General features: G+C 44.9%; 2 protein-coding genes across 2 annotated transcripts in view; one reads left to right on the plus strand and one right to left on the minus strand.

Annotated features, from left to right (window-relative positions):
* Positions 1–7617, minus strand: part of LOC136590843 (zinc finger protein 420-like) — a 49444-nt gene extending 41827 nt beyond the window's left edge. The window contains exon 1 of the mRNA XM_066588401.1: positions 7489–7617. The gene's annotated coding sequence lies outside the window, so the exon portion shown is untranslated. The remainder of the gene's footprint in view (positions 1–7488) is intronic.
* Positions 1–16960, plus strand: part of LOC136590885 (zinc finger protein 157-like) — a 261800-nt gene that overhangs the window by 93140 nt on the left and 151700 nt on the right. The gene's annotated exons all lie outside the window — the stretch shown is intronic.

Raw genomic sequence — 16960 nt, forward strand, 5'->3', positions numbered from 1 at the left:
GTGTAGTGATCAGAAGTGTAGTGTAGTGATCTGAAGTGTAGTGTAGTGTAGTGATCAGAAGTGTACTGCAGTGATCAGAAGTGTAATGTAGTGTAGTGATCAGCAGTGTAGTGAGTGATCAGAAGTATAGTGTAGTGATCAGAAGTGTAGTGTAGTGATCAGCAGTGTAGTGATCTGAAGTGTAGTGTAGTGTAGCGTAGTGTAGTGATCAGAAGTGTAGTGTAGTGTAGTGATCAGAAGTGTAGTGTAGTGATCTGAAGTATAGTGTAGTGATCAGAAGTGTAGTGTAGTGATCAGCAGTGTAGTGAGTGTGTTTTCTGAAGTGTAGTGTAGTGTAGTGATCAGAAGTGTAGTGTAGTGTAGTGATCAGAAGTGTAGTGTAGTGTGTTATCTGAAGTGTAGTGTAGTGATCTGAAGTGTAGTGTAGGGATCAGAAGTGTAGTGTAGTGATCAGCAGTGTAGTGTAGGGATCAGCAGTGTAGTGTAGTGATCAGCAGTGTAGTGTAGTGATCAGCAGTGTAGTGTAGTGATCAGCAGTGTAGTGTAGTGATCAGCAGTGTAGTGTAGTGATCAGCAGTGTAGTGTAGTGATCAGCAGTGTAGTGTAGTGATCAGTAGTGTAGTGTAGTGATCAGCAGTGTAGTGATCAGTAGTGTAGTGATCAGCAGTGTAGTGTAGTGATCAGCAGTGTAGTGTAGTGATCAGCAGTGTAGTGTAGTGATCAGCAGTATAGTGTAGTGATCAGCAGTGTAGTGTAGTGTAATGTAGTGATCAGAAGTGTAGTGTAGTGTAGTGATCGGCAGTGTAGTGTAGTGATCGGCAGTGTAGTGTAGTGATCAGCAGTGTAGTGTAGTGGTCTGAAGTGTAGTGTAGTGATCAGAAGTGTAGTGTAGTGGTCTGAAGTATAGTGTAGTGATCAGAAGTGTAGTGTAGTGATCAGAAGTGTAGTGTAGTGATCAGAAGTGTAGTGTAGTGTAGTGATCAGAAGTGTAGTGTAGTGATCAGAAGTGTAGTGTAGTGATCAGCAGTGTAGTGTAGTGATCAGCAGTGTAGTGTAGTGATCAGAAGTGTAGTGTAGTGATCAGCAGTGTAGTGTAGTGATCAGAAGTGTAGTGTAGTGATCAGAAGTGTAGTGAGTGTGTGATTTGAAGTGTAGTGTAGTGTAGTGATCAGAAGTGTAGTGTAGTGATCAGCAGTGTAGTGAGTGTGTGATCTGAAGTGTAGTGTAGTGAGTGACTTGTAGTGTGTGAGGGATCTGTAGTGTAGTGTAGTGATCTGAAGTGTAGTGAGTGTGTAATCTGAAGTGTAGTGTAGTGTAGTGAGTGACCTGTAGTGTGTGAGGGATCTGTAGTGTAGTGAGTGACCTGTAGTGAGTGAGGGATCTGTAGTGTAGTGAGTGAGCTATAGTGTGCGATCAGCAGTGTAGTGTAGTCATTGGCAGTGTAGTGTAGTGAGTGTGTAGTGTAGTGATCAGCAGTGTAGTGTAGTGTAGTGTAGTGATCAGCAGTGTAGTGTAGTGATCAGAAGTGTAGTGTAGTCATCAGCAGTGTAGTGTAGCGTAGTGTAGAGTAGTGATCAGCAGTGTAGTGTAGTGTGTGATCAGCAGTGTAGTGTAGTGTGTGATCAGCAGTGTAGTGTAGTGTGCGATCAGCAGTGTAGTGTAGTGTGCGATCAGCAGTGTAGTGTAGTGTAGTGAGTGATCAGAAGTGTAGTGTAGTGATCAGCAGTGTAGTGAGTGAGCTGTAGTGTGCGATCAGCAGTGTAGTGTAGTGTAGTGTGCGATCAGCAGTGTAGTGTAGTGTGCGATCAGCAGTGTAGTGTAGTGTGCGATCAGCAGTGTAGTGTAGTGTGCGATCAGCAGTGTAGTGTAGTGTGCGATCAGCAGTGTAGTGTAGTGTGCGATCAGCAGTGTAGTGTAGTGTGCGATCAGCAGTGTAGTGTAGTGTGCGATCAGCAGTGTAGTGTAGTGTAGTGTGCGATCAGCAGTGTAGTGTAGTGTAGTGTAGTGATCAGCAGTGTAGTGTAGTGTGCGATCAGCAGTGTAGTGTAGTGTGCGATCAGCAGTGTAGTGTAGTGTGTGATCAGCAGTGTAGTGTAGTGTAGTGTGCGATCAGCAGTGTAGTGTAGTGATCAGCAGTGTAGTGTAGTGTGCGATCAGCAGTGTAGTGTGCGATCAGCAGTGTAGTGTAGTGTGCGATCAGCAGTGTAGTGTAGTGTGCGATCAGCAGTGTAGTGTAGTGTAGTGATCAGAAGTGTAGTGTAGTGTGCGATCAGCAGTGTAGTGTAGTGTGTGATCAGCAGTGTAGTGTAGTGATCAGCAGTGTAGTGTAGTGTGCGATCAGCAGTGTAGTGTAGTGTGCGATCAGCAGTGTAGTGTAGTGTGCGATCAGCAGTGTAGTGTAGTGTGTGATCAGCAGTGTAGTGTGCGATCAGCAGTGTAGTGTAGTGTGCGATCAGCAGTGTAGTGTAGTGATCAGAAGTGTAGTGTGCGATCAGCAGTGTAGTGTAGTGATCAGCAGTGTAGTGTAGTGTGCGATCAGCAGTGTAGTGTAGTGTAGTGATCAGCAGTGTAGTGTAGTGATCAGCAGTGTAGTGTAGTGTGCGATCAGCAGTGTAGTGTAGTGATCAGCAGTGTAGTGTAGTGTGCGATCAGCAGTGTAGTGTAGGGCAGCGTCTAGTGTCAGTGTATCCCTTAGTGTAAAAAAAAACAAACAAAAAAAACATTTGTTCCTATTTCGTTACCTATCCCGTCACCGGTCATTAGTTAGTGTAGCGTGTAGTTAGTCCGTGTAGTTAGTCCGTGTAGTTAGTCCGTGTAGTTAGTCCGTGTAGTTAGTCCGTGTAGTTAGTCCGTGTAGTGTCAGTGTAGTCGTCTGTGTAAAAAAAAAAATACAAAAAACCAAAAGAAGTTCCTGCTGTTCCCATTCCCTTGCCTGCCCTGTCACCCATCATTAGTCAGTGTAGCGTTTAGTCTGTGTGCTCAGTGCGGATTGCTCAGTGTGAATACACCACATACGTTTCCGCTGTCTGTCGGACCCCGTCCCGTGGTCACCCCATCCCGCAGTGTCCTATCTAATAAAACTTTTTCCCCGTGTGCCCAATTTTATATAACTATGGCCCGCAGGATGTACACTGCAAAGGAAGCGTATGCAATCATTGCATCAAATAAGGGAGATGGAATAAATCCTCCACAGTGCCACCTATTGAAAGGCAGCATTCCTTCGAGTCAAAGTAGGACTTTTTATACAAGTCTTCTTACAATGACTGGGAATCAAAAGCAAAGCCAGACTCCATGTACATACAGCTGTTTCCGGGTTATTGCCCATCATCAGTGTACAGTAGGAGTCTGGCTTTTGCTAGTGAGAGGCCTGGGACAGGGGTCAGAAACGCTCTTTTCTCCTTAGGGAGAGCAACTATATACTATAAACTAAGTGAGGAGACTCAAATGGCCACGCACGCTCCTCTGGGTAATATGCAAATAAGGGAGATGGAATAAATCCTCCACAGTGCCACCTATTGAAAGGCAGCATTCCTTCGAGTCAAAGTAGGACTTTTTATACAAGTCTTCTTACAATGACTGGGAATCAAAAGCAAAGCCAGACTCCATGTACATACAGCTGTTTCCGGGTTATTGCCCATCATCAGTGTACAGTAGGAGTCTGGCTTTTGCTAGTGAGAGGCCTGGGACAGGGGTCAGAAACGCTCTTTTCTCCTTAGGGAGAGCAACTATATACTATATACTATATACTATAAACTAAGTGAGGAGACTCAAATGGCCACGCACGCTCCTCTGAGGAGCGTGCGTGGCCATTTGAGTCTCCTCACTTAGTTTATAGTATATAGTTGCTCTCCCTAAGGAGAAAAGAGCGTTTCTGACCCCTGTCCCAGGCCTCTCACTAGCAAAAGCCAGACTCCTACTGTACACTGATGATGGGCAATAACCCGGAAACAGCTGTATGTACATGGAGTCTGGCTTTGCTTTTGATTCCCAGTCATTGTAAGAAGACTTGTATAAAAAGTCCTACTTTGACTCGAAGGAATGCTGCCTTTCAATAGGTGGCACTGTGGAGGATTTATTCCATCTCCCTTATTTGCATATTACCCAGAGGAGCGTGCGTGGCCATTTGAGTCTCCTCACTTAGTTTATAGTATATAGTTGCTCTCCCTAAGGAGAAAAGAGCGTTTCTGACCCCTGTCCCAGGCCTCTCACTAGCAAAAGCCAGACTCCTACTGTACACTGATGATGGGCAATAACCCGGAAACAGCTGTATGTACATGGAGTCTGGCTTTGCTTTTGATTCCCAGTCATTGTAAGAAGACTTGTATAAAAAGTCCTACTTTGACTCGAAGGAATGCTGCCTTTCAATAGGTGGCACTGTGGAGGATTTATTCCATCTCCCTTATTTGCATATTACCCAGAGGAGCGTGCGTGGCCATTTGAGTCTCCTCACTTAGTTTATAGTATATAGTTGCTCTCCCTAAGGAGAAAAGAGCGTTTCTGACCCCCATCATTGCATCAGACTCGGACTCAGGTAGTGGTGATGACCCCACTTTTTTGGCCTTTTCTGACTCATCATCAGCATCATCATCATCATCAAGCGAGTCTGAGCTCCCTGCACCCCCGAGAAGGCGTCCAAGGACCACCACTGACCCCAATATATCTGATGCTCACTGGAGTACCCCTGAAGATTACAGACCCCAGATCCCTGATTTTATTGGGAACCCAGGGATTCAATTTGATCCGGAAGGGCTCAGAGCGAAGGACTTCTTCAAGTTTGTTTTTTCTGAAGAGTTCATTGCCCACATTGTTACCAGACTGATTTGTATGCCCAGAATTTTATTCAACAAAACCCCACCTCCAGCTATGCCAGACCCGATAAGTGGACGACTGTGGATGCACCAGAGATACAAAAAGTTTGGGGGGCTTGTATTAACTATGGGCCTAATAAAGAAGCCAACGATCAGGGCGTACTGGTCTACCGATATTTTGTACCACACCCCAATGTTCCGCATGGCGATGTCGAGGACGCGCTTTGAAAGTATTTTAAAATTCCTGCACTATAATGACAACCAGCAGTGCCCCCCCAGCGATCACCCCAATTACGATCGGTTGTATAAAATCAGGCCGTAATAGACCATTTTAACGCCAAGTTTGCCCAGGCGTATGCCCCAGAGATAAATAAAGCTGTAGAGGAGTCCCTGGTACACTTCAAGGGGAGGCTAAAATTCCGCCAGTACCTGCCCAGTAAGCGGGCACGGTGTGGCGTGAAGTTGTACAAGCTGTGCGGAAGTACATCAGGGTACACCCACAAGTTTCGCATTTATGAGGGGAAGGACACTAAAATTGAGCCCCCAGAACGCCCCCCCCCCCCCCCCCCCCCGTGCTGGGAGTAACAGGAAAAATAGTGTGGGAACTGGTGCACCCACTATTAGACCAGGGTTACCATCTGTACCTGGATAACTTTTATACCAGTGTCCCCCTGTTTCAGTGCCTCGCTTCCAGAGGAACAGTGGCATGTGGCACTGTTCGGAAAAATCAAAAAAGCCTCCCTAAGACGCTGCTTGGGCAACTGCTCAGAAGGGGCGAGAGCCGGGCCCAATGCAGCGACAATGTATTGTGCGTCAGATATAAGGACAAGAGGGATGTCCTTATGTTCACCCAATACACGGCCACAGCAGTACCCCCTGCCCAGTACGAGGTACCAGTGCAGAGACCCCCAAACCAGGCTGCGTCCTCAACTATAATAAGTACATGGGAGGGGTAGATCCATCAGACCAGGTACTGGAGCCGTATAGAGCCATGCGGAAAACACGGGTGTGGTACAAAAAACTGGCCGTGCACCTCGTACAGAGGGCACTGCATAATGCCTACGTGCTGTACCGAGGTGCCACAGGGGGACATTCCTTGAATTTCAGTTGGAAGTCATCAAGGACCTAATATTTGGGGACCAGGAGGTGGGGGAGAGGCCCAGTGCTTCTGGAAGCGAGGCCACAGGAATTGTACCAGGGCAACACTTTCCCAGTGAAATTCCCTCCACTGCGACGAAGGGAAGGACCCAAAAGAAGTGCAGGGTCTGCTATAAACAGGGGATGAGAAGAGACCCCCTATACCATAGTGAAACGCGCCCCACACAACCCGGCCTCTGTATAAAGAATTGTTTTAGGATCTACCACACGGCCCTGAAATAGTAATGTTATTATTGCCCTGAGGTTTTACCCCGATGTACTCCGCACAGCTCGTACATAAACCACATGCCAAGTCCTTCCCTACTGAGCCCTGCGCCCTAACAACATCCACATATGGGGCATTTCCCTGTTGGGTAACATCATGGGGTACGTTTTCTCCTTCTGCCCCTGGTAAAAAATAATAATCTGGGCCTAAAGCTGAACATTACGGGAAAAATGGGAATTTTTCGTTCTCAACTCAAATTGTTAAAAAAAATTCCTCAAACACCTGTGGGTTCAAACCGCTCACTACACCCCTTAATAAATTCCCTAAGAGGTCTGGTTTCCAAAATGGGGTCAGTTGTTGGGGGTCTCAAATGCACTGGCACCTCGGGGGCTGCAAACACTACATGGGGGCTGAAAATGATTCCAGCAAAATCTGCATTCATAAAGCCAAGCAGCGCTCCTTCCCTCCTGAGCCCGCCATGTGCCCATACAACAGGCTGCGTCCACATATGGGGCATTTCTAAAAACTGCGGAACCTGGGTAATACATTCCAAGTTTTGTTTCTTTGCTAACTCCTGCTGTTTTATAGGAAAAAGAGGTTTTATATTGAAAATCTGTAGAAAAATGGAACGGTTCTAATTTTTGATGCACTTTCCTTTAATTCCTGTAAAACATCTAAAGGGTTAATAAACTTTCTAAATGCCATTTTGAATACTTTGAAGGGTGCAGATTTTAAAATAGGGCACTTCATGGGGGATTCTGATATACAGGCTCTTCAAATCCCCGTCAGAACTGGATTGGCCCTTAAAAACTTCAGATTTTGTAATTTGCTAGTAAATGTGGAAAATTACTGCTAAATTTATAGACTTTGTGGAGTCGGCAAAAAATACCACTTAAACAATGATTGCAGAATAAGCAGGCCTACGGGAAATGTTACTTATAGCTGTGGTGGGGTTTGACTGTCTTACAAAGAGAACAATTCAAAGTTTGAAAATTGTGAATTTTTCCAAATTTTCAGTAAATTTGGATTTTTTTTCCTAATAAAGGACAAAATTTACTGATACAATTTCTCCACTAACATAAAGTACAATAAGTCACGAAAAAACATCTCCGAATCACATCGATAAGTAAAAGCACTCAAGTTATTACCACATAAAGTGACAGACGTCAGATTTGAGAAATAAGGCTTGGTCCTTAAGCCCAAAATAGGCCGTGTCATTAAGGGGTTAAACACAACAGTCGGGGGTTAACTGACATGTGCCTGTGCAGGGAGGCCCAGCGCTGCTGACAGCAGCCAGTGAAGTGCCCAGCAACATACCTGGATAGGCACCTCTAGCAGCGGAGGGGCTCACCAACAGGAGGGAGAGCAGCCGACATCGGAGCCCTGCTCTCTGCCCTCAGCCCCGGCCATAGCAGGAAGTGAATCCACGCCCCCCTGCCTGAGTGAGGAGGGCAGCACACAGGCTCTGCGGGAAGGCAGACTACAGCGCAATACAGTAATGAAGCTGTAACCAGCAAAAGTGACTGATCAGTCAGCGGACACTGAAGCCACTGCTGAAAGTAGCACTGAACACCAGAGTGCAATCAGCGGGGAACTGTGAGAAGTTAACCCTGTACCACCCAGCACTGCCAGGCAGGGAGGCTGATCATACTACCACCCCATGCCAGAATAAGCCCACAGACATTGGACATCTGCATAGAGCCCTATTCCCTGCAGATAGAGGAGGAAGACTGCAGTAAAGACATAAGGTACAGCCCAAACCAGAACGGAGCACCATATGGAACGATATTTACTGCGGAGTGCCCAGAAACCCGCTTCATCTGGGCCACAACTGCCAACTCTTGAACATATACCCAAAATGCCATCGCTCCAAAGTCATACAGAGGAATCAGTGACGCAGGAAACACAAGCCCATGACCCCAACATGCCAGCAGCACAACCAATAACGGACAAACTGCCCACATGCTCCTCTATGGACTTCCATCAATTGCGTCAGAAGTAGCCCGGCGCATAATGCCAGATATACAGAAAACTCTGGAACAGGCGCTGCAAGCATCTCTCATGTATATCCACGCTGAGCTGACATCACACTCCAAGCGCAGGGGCGAGACGGAGCAATCCTTAAAGGGGCAGCGAAGCAAGGTGGAAACACTGCAACAAACGATGCAGGAGCAGGCGACTACTATCAGACCACGGCCAATAAACTGATGGAAAATAGATCCCGCAGAAAGAATGGAAGATTAGTCCGACTGCCCGAACCATCCGACAATCAGGTTTATTCACAAGAAGCGAGAAGGAGCTCCCAGAAGCGCCGGGCATGGAACATTACTGCAGGGGGGAACGGGGGCACCGAGTGGGACCGGAATGGCAAACGACTAGAGGCCCTCCGAGAGAAAGAGCAGCGCAACAAAGGCCACGGCAAATAATAATGCCACTGCTGGACTTCAGTGATAAAACGGCTCTTCTAAAAGCCTTTCGCAGCAGAGACCACCGATCTACATCAGAAATCATGAAATCCTGCTGTTTGAGGACTTCTCAGCAGAAGTAGCAAAAAAAAGACGGGCCTTCAGCAATATCTGCACCATGCTATACAGAAAAAATATGTTTCCAACTACAATACCCAGCGCTCCTCAAAGTATTCCAGGATGACGGCACCTTCAAGATATACAGATCACCTGACTGGGGACATACCAGCAAGCACCAAGATGGTGTACCTCCACGACGGCCTACAAACAGCGCAGGAGAGAAGACCGCCAACAGTCAACCAAGACCGATGGACGCAGCTCGCTCCACTACACAGCAGTCACAAGAGACACGCACTCCCCCTGATGAGCGCTCTTCACCCACGTGCCAGACCTGAAGGAGTGTACAACAATGCATACCCAACACCGGGACTTACTACATGTCAAGGACTGACACCACAGACTTAACCAGGAAACCCCGAACTCCAGGGGGAACATTCTCTCAAGTTATTTCATGCTTTAAACAGATTTTAAAATATTAGCATAATTAGGATGTGACAATTAAACAGCAGCCGAGGTAATGGCGGCACTACATGCTAGAACAAAGGAAGCCCCATAACTAATCCTAGGGGCATTGCTCTGAATATATAGTCTAGCTTATCTCCCTACCAGAACTGTATATGTGGCAGAGATGATTCAAGGCTCAGTATACAGGGAGTCAGATAACAGGTGGAGATTACCTGGAGCGCACGGCTGTTCGAGGAGTTCTGTTCTACTTTTATTTCTGTTACTAAGATATTGACCGAGAATTTCTCCACAGCGTTAGATAAAAAGTATTGTGTGTAAGTTTAGCATATCGCCCCTATCCCCCCCCCCCCCACCCCTGCCCTTCCCCTTCACAAGTAGAGAGGGAAGCCACTTGAAGTACTAAACGTAGAGGTATCATCAAAGCAATAATACGCATAGAAAGGCGTAAGCGATTAATAAATCGCACAAATGACGGTCGTGTCGTGGAACGTCAAGGGGCTAGGCTCCCCTCACAGAAGAAACTGCGCCCCGATACAGCCTTATTGCAGGACACATCTACTGGAAAAGGACTTCCACCGGTTGAGGAATAACTGGGTGGGTATGGTGATGGGATCCCCAGCGATAAACGGGAAAGGGGGAGTTATTACATGGATCAACAAACCTTTAAGGGTACGATAATGTCAGACAACAATGACCAGGAAGGTAGACGGTCTCATGTAATATTGGAGCAGGAAGGCAGCAAATATAACATCCATAACATCCATAACACCCATAACATCCATAACATCCATAACATCCATAACATCTATAACACCCATAACATCCATAACATCCATAACACCCATAACACCCATAACACCCATAACACCCATAACACCCATAACATCCATAACATCCATAACATCCATAACATCTCCGCACCAAATGGGGAAACAACTCTTTATTTAGAGGTCTGGAGCGATTAGTGTATAATGATTCTTACCAGCAAAAACTGATCTGTGGAGACATGAACACCGTGATGAATGTGCAGGAAGTCCGCAAGGGCCGGTCCACAGCCACACGGGGTAGAGACAAAGTATTACAGTCATTTACACTAAACCCGGGCCTGTGCGATGCATGGAGACCCAACCATCCTGACAGCAGAGAAGATTCCTTCTACTCACATGCTCATCAGTCGTGGTCCCGGATCCATTACATATTAGTACCACAACACATGATCAGCAAAATACAAGAAACGGAGATATTAGAAATGGTCATCTCAGACCATGCGCCAATATCAATAACCCTGCAGGACGCATACCCAAAAGGCACAGACTTGATATGGAGATTCCCATCCCACTTAACCCCATCAGCGCTCCAAACATGGTGGCTAGATTATGTGACTAATAACGAAGAGCATATAACAAATCCCACACTGATCTGGGAAACAGCGAAAGCCGTACTGCGAGGCAACGTAATGGGATATATGTCAAACCTGCGCAAAAGAATTAATGGTGAGTATGGCACAGCCAGTCTAGAGCTACACAATGCCCACACAGCCTACAGTCACAAACACCACAAAACAAAGAAAAGTGGTATTTAGCCAAAGCGGACTGACTAGTGGCTAGAGAGAAAAGAGAGGACACACAACAAGTATCTGCAGGCTGACTTATACAGACATGGCAATAAGGCGGGACGTTTGCAAAAGGCCAGTATACTCCAACAGACATCTCCTCTTTGAAGGACGGGAGAGGAAAGTTAGAGAACCACCCGAGACAGATAAACACAATACTGCAAGAATATTACATGGAAGTATACAAGGCCCCATCAGAGGACAGAGAAGGGGATGGAATTCCTCAAAAAGCTGCCCCTGCCCTCTCTCAGCCCAGGACAACTGCAAACCTTAAATGAAAGCATAACAGCAGACGAAATTAAGAGAGCCATAACCTCTCCGGCAAATGGCAAAGCACCGGGTCCAGACGGCTACACCGGAGAATCTTATAAACACCTTAAAACTGAAATATCTCCCATTCTGGCAAGTTTCTACAATCACATAATACAACCTGATCAATCAAAGATAGCACACATACAATGGATCCTAAAACCGAATAAAGACCCCCAACTACCTGAGTCATATCGGCCAACATCACTAATAAACCAGGACATCCAAATACTATCCAAAGTCATGGCTGACCGACTCAGTAACTATATGACATCACTGGGGCTGACAGACTCCGTAACTATATGACATCACTGGGGCTGACAGACTCAGTAACTATATGACATCACTGGTGCTGACAGACTCAGTAACTATATGACATCATTGGGGCTGACAGACTCAGCAACTATATGACATCATTGGGGCTGACAGACTCAGTAACTATATGACATCACTGGGGCTGACAGACTCAGTAACTATATGACATCACTGGGGCTGACAGACTCAGCAACTATATGACATCACTGGGGCTGACAGACTCAGCAACTATATGACATCACTGGGGCTGACAGACTCAGTAACTATATGACATCACTGGGGCTGACAGACTCAGTAACTATATGACATCACTGGGGCTGACAGACTCAGCAACTATATGACATCACTGGGGCTGACAGACTCAGTAACTATATGACATCACTGGGGCTGACAGACTCAGTAACTATATGACATCACTGGGGCTGACAGACTCAGCAACTATATGACATCACTGGGGCTGACAGACTCAGTAACTATATGACATCACTGGGGCTGACAGACTCAGCAACTATATGACATCACTGGGGCTGACAGACTCAGCAACTATATGACATCACTGGGGCTGACAGACTCAGTAACTATATGACATCACTGGGGCTGACAGACTCAGTAACTATATGACATCACTGGGGCTGACAGACTCAGCAACTATATGACATCACTGGGGCTGACAGACTCAGCAACTATGGTATCCAAGGAGGCGGCAGCATCAACGGTGCAGAGATTATAAAAAAAAGGGTTTTATTGCTCCATAAAATGGCGCCGTTTCGCCTTAATCTAAGTCTTTTTCGCGCCTAATACATTGCCATGAACACACATCTTATATAGTGAGGACAGACAGGGAGGACACTCCTCCACCTCCTTAATCAGTAAGTAATACAACACACATGAAACAAAAAACAGACATGGACTATACAAAAGACAAGGTTCTCTACACACATACATTAAGGTAAAAGCTGGACTGCATCCATGTGTTGGGCTGCTCCACACAGCGTTCACTATGTCTCCATTCATGTGTTCAGCCGGATATACTGTCAGGTGTACCTTCCCGGCGCGCCGCGCGTACGCGGATTGCGTCACAGCCAACCACAGTAACACTGCCGCTCAGCGTCTCGACCATCCACTATATGGCGCTGACTCTATCAGGAACTAGTCATGCATAAGGGCACTTCTGGGATTAGAATAAGCACGGCCAACCACAAGATGGCACCTCCCTAATAGAAAACAATGGAGCACGCCAACCAAGGGTGCCTATGCATAAAGTATATTATATATAGTAGCAAAAATTACTTTGGCACATAAGGGAATACCGCAAATTCACAAAAAGCTCACAAGGTGCCAGCAAAACATTAAAGTCACCTATACTAATAAGGCAAAACAGAAGAGAATAATTGTAGATAATAAAACCTACATCCAAAAAATAAAAAAATTGAGAAAAAAAATTTTTAAGAAAAAAAATTTTTTGAAAAAAAATCTTTAAAAAAAAAATGAAAATACTGTTAAAAATAAAAAAACATGATGTAGTATATGCGCATGTGTATAAGGAATAACTGTATAATGGTGAAAAAAGCTAAATAAATATACATAAAATCACAAAAAAAATTCACGAAAAAAATATATTAAATATAAATAAAAACCAACATGTAACTGGACAAAAAGTGGACAGAAAATAGCAAACCTAAATAGGTGTGAATAACTAGTCTTTCAAAAGTACGCTGCATAAGCAAGTAAACTTCAAAAAAATTATAAAGATACATAAAAAAAAATTTTTAAAAACACTAATTGAAAAAAATTTTTTTGCTTTATTAATACGGAAAATAAATTTTTGGGAAAATTTTTTTTTTTTTTTTTTTATATAATGCATGACAATGTTACAGAGAAAATACAAATTGTCAACTGACAATATTAGACATAATAAGGGCATAATTATAATAGTGCATAAATAGCCGGAAAAGACGCGAACTGTGGAGAAGACCAACACAGAGACCAGGAGAGAAATCTAGGGAAAAAAGAAGAAAAGGATTAAAAACAGGCATCTAAAAACTATATACATCAGAGGAGGATCCTTAAATATAAGGGGCAAAGACATACTCCATGTTTAAACCGAAAGGATGTAACGTATTGAGGGTGTGAATCCAGCGCAACTCTTTCTTTTTGAGAAGAGCCTCCCTGTCACCTCCTCTGGTCAACGGTGGAACATCATCAATAATCCTGAATTTAAATTGACTTATCCTATGCTTTTTCTCATGGAAATGCTTGTAGATCGGCAGGTCCAAGCACTTGGTACGTATAGTACTCTTATGTTTAATCATACGGCTACGCGCCTCAAGAATCGTTTCCCCCACGTATCCAAGTCCGCAGGGGCAGGTGACCAAATAGATGACATAAGAGGAGGTGCAGGAATATCTCTTCCTAATTTTGAATTTCTGGCCTGTATATGGATGATGAAAGCTATCACCCTTGACAAGATTGCCGCAGCAAACACAGCCAAGACAGGGAAAATTGCCCTTCTTGGCTGGTGCTAGTACTCGCTGTGTATGACTCACCGTCGGTACAATTGATTTCACTAACTTGTCACGTATGTTCGGGGGTCGTCTATAGGCCATCATCGGTTTTTCGTTAAATTCTGGTACCACACTTAAGCCTTTTGTCAGAAGGGACCAATGTTTGTTTATTATGGAAGAGACCTGCCCACTAGGTCTACCAAAAGTGGAGATAAAAGGCACTCTTGCTGGTTTGGTGGTTTTACTTTTAGGTATCAACAAGGTGTCACGCTGCAGTTGTCGTACTCCGTCAACTGCCCTGTTGATAAGAGGTCTCGGATAACCTCTCTGCAAAAATGTATTTGCCATCTGCCCCAATCTCTTTTCAATGGCAGTATCATCAGTGATTCTACGCACCCGTAGGAGCTGACTCCACGGGAGGGAATTTACTGTTGGTCTAGGATGAAAGCTGTCATAGTGTAAGATACAGTTCCTATCAGTCGCTTTAACATAGAGGTCTGTCAAGAATGTTTCACCGTCATAGCATACCATTGTATCCAGAAACTGGATAGACTCTTCGAATGAACTTAAAGTAAATTGTAATTCCTGATAATGTGAATTCAGTTGCTGATGAAACAAATTAAGTTCATCCTGAGAGCCACTCCATACCACAAATATGTCATCTATGAAACGAAACCAGGCCTTAACCCGTGGCCAAAATTCAGATGTATGTATAAACGTTTCCTCAAAGTGGCGCATATACAGATTTGCATAGGTGGGCGCGACATTAGACCCCATGGCGTTGAAGTTGTGATTTTATGTATATTTATTTAGCTTTTTTTCACCATTATACAGTTATTTCTTATACACATGCGCATATACTACATCATGTTTTTTTATTTATAACACTTTCATTTTTTTTAAAAAAGATTTTTTTTTCAAAAAAAATTTTTCTCAAAATTTTTTTTATTTTTTGGATGTAGGTTTTATTATCTACAATTATTCTCTTCTGTTTTGCCTTATTAGTATAGGTGACTTTAATGTTTTGCTGGCACCTTGTGAGCTTTTTGTGAATTTGCGGTATTCCCTTATGTGCCAAAGTAATTTTTGCTACTATATATAATATACTTTATGCATAGGCACCCTTGGTTGGCGTGCTCCATTGTTTTCTATTACGGAGGTGCCATCTTGTGGTTGGCCGTGCTTATTCTAATCCCAGAAGTGCCCTTATGCATGACTAGTTCCTGATAGAGTCAGCGCCATATAGTGGATGGTCGAGACGCTGAGCGGCAGTGTTACTGTGGTTGGCTGTGACGCAATCCGCGTACGCGCGGTGCGCCGGGAAGGTACACCTGACAGTATATCCGGCTGAACACATGAATGGAGACATAGTGAACGCTGTGTGGAGCAGCCCAACACATGGATGCAGTCCAGGTTTTACCTTAATGTATATGTGTAGAGAACCTTGTCTTTTGTATAGTCCATGTCTGTTTTTTGTTTCATGTGTGTTGTATTACTTACTGATTAAGGAGGTGGAGGAGTGTCCTCCCTGTCTGTCCTCCCTGTCTGTCCTCCCTGTCTGTCCTCCCTGTCTGTCCTCACTATATAAGATGTGTGTTCATGGCAATGTATTAGGCGCGAAAAAGACTTAGATTAAGGCGAAACGGCGCCATTTTATGGAGCAATAAAACCCTTTTTTTATAATCTCTGCACCGTTGATGCTGCCGCCTCCTTGGATACCATTGCATTTGTTTGGGGTTTGGTTCATGACCCCACAGGTGGCTTCGCATATACAGACTGGAACCTCTGCACTGAAGTGCATGTGTTAGGTGTGCTGCGGGACTTTCCTATTTCTACAGACTCAGTAACTATATGACATCACTGGGGCTGACAGACTCAGTAACTATATGACATCACTGGGGCTGACAGACTCAGTAACTATATGACATCACTGGGGCTGACAGACTCAGTCACTATACGACATCACTGGGGCTGACAGACTCAGTAACTATATGACATCACTAGGGCTGACAGACTCAGCAACTATATGACATCACTGGGGCTGACAGACTCAGTCACTATATGACATCACTGGGGCTGACAGACTCAGTCACTATATGACATCACTGGGGCTGACAGACTCAGTCACTATATGACATCACTGGGGCTGACAGACTCAGCAACTATATGACATCACTGGGGCTGACAGACTCAGTAACTATATGACATCACTGGGGCTGACAGACTCAGTAACTATATGACATCACTGGGACTGACAGACTCAGTAACTATATGACATCACTAGGGCTGACAGACTCAGCAACTATATGACATCACTGGGGCTGACAGACTCAGTCACTATATGACATCACTGGGGCTGACAGACTCAGTCACTATATGACATCACTGGGGCTGACAGACTCAGTCACTATATGACATCACTGGGGCTGACAGACTCAGCAACTATATGACATCACTGGGGCTGACAGACTCAGTCACTATATGACATCACTGGGGCTGACAGACTCAGTAACTATATGACATCACTGGGGCTGACAGACTCAGTAACTATATGACATCACTGGTGGGACCGGCACAGGTCGGGTTCATAAAGGGTCGGTCAGCAGTCACAAATACCCGCAAGGTTATGGCAACAGTAGACATAGCACAGCGTCGTAATACGCAGCCTCGGGCACAGAGCACAAAACACAACTCAATACTGCTATCACTAGACGCTGAAAAAGCCTTCGATAACGAGAATTGGGCATGGCTAAACCCAGTGCTGAACAAGGCAAACATCAAAGGCCCTATCAGAAAATACAGTCTATACCAGAACCCCAAAGCTAGAATCCATACACCAGGCTTCATCTCAACACCCTTTGGGCTTCACAAGGGCACCAGGCAGGGCTGTCCATTATCACCCTTATTATTCGATCTAGCACTAGAACCACTTGTACAAAAGCTAGATGACCCTAGTCCATACGAAGGCATAAAAACTGGAGACCAAGAGCTTAAAATGACCCTATTTGCAGACGACATACTGTTATTTCTAGAAAAACCAGAACAACATTTAAAGACGC

The sequence above is a fragment of the Eleutherodactylus coqui genome, chromosome 1 (assembly GCF_035609145.1).
Source record: "Eleutherodactylus coqui strain aEleCoq1 chromosome 1, aEleCoq1.hap1, whole genome shotgun sequence".
NCBI classification, from domain to species: Eukaryota; Metazoa; Chordata; class Amphibia; order Anura; family Eleutherodactylidae; genus Eleutherodactylus; species Eleutherodactylus coqui.